The following is a 449-nucleotide window of genomic DNA, read 5'->3' on the forward strand; positions in this document are numbered from 1 at the left end:
TATATGATGATGTTATTTACAAATAATAACAATTTTGTCTCATCTTTTCTTATCCTTATTCTTATTTATTTTTCTTGTCTTATCATGTTGATCAGATTTTCCAGTACAATGTTAAAGGTTGCTGTCATAGCTGATATTCTTGTCTTCTTCCTAATTTTAAAGGGACCATCTGTGAAATGCCTCCATTTTGTATAATGTTTGCTGTAAATATCTGGTTTATAGCCTTCATAATTTTAAGAAAACACCTCTCTAGTCCTAATTTTCAAAGATTATTTTAAACATAAATATGTGTAGAACTTTATTAAATGCTACTCCGTATTTAAGGGGCCCTGGTGGCACAATGGTTAAGTGCTTGGCTGCTAACCAAAAGGTCAGTGGTATGAAACTACCCAGAGGCTCCACAGGTGAAAAGACCTGGCAATCTGCTCCCGTAAAGATTGTTGTTGCTG

This window comes from Trichechus manatus, unplaced genomic scaffold (assembly GCF_000243295.1).
Source record: "Trichechus manatus latirostris isolate Lorelei unplaced genomic scaffold, TriManLat1.0 scaffold00141, whole genome shotgun sequence".
NCBI lineage: Eukaryota > Metazoa > Chordata > Mammalia > Sirenia > Trichechidae > Trichechus > Trichechus manatus.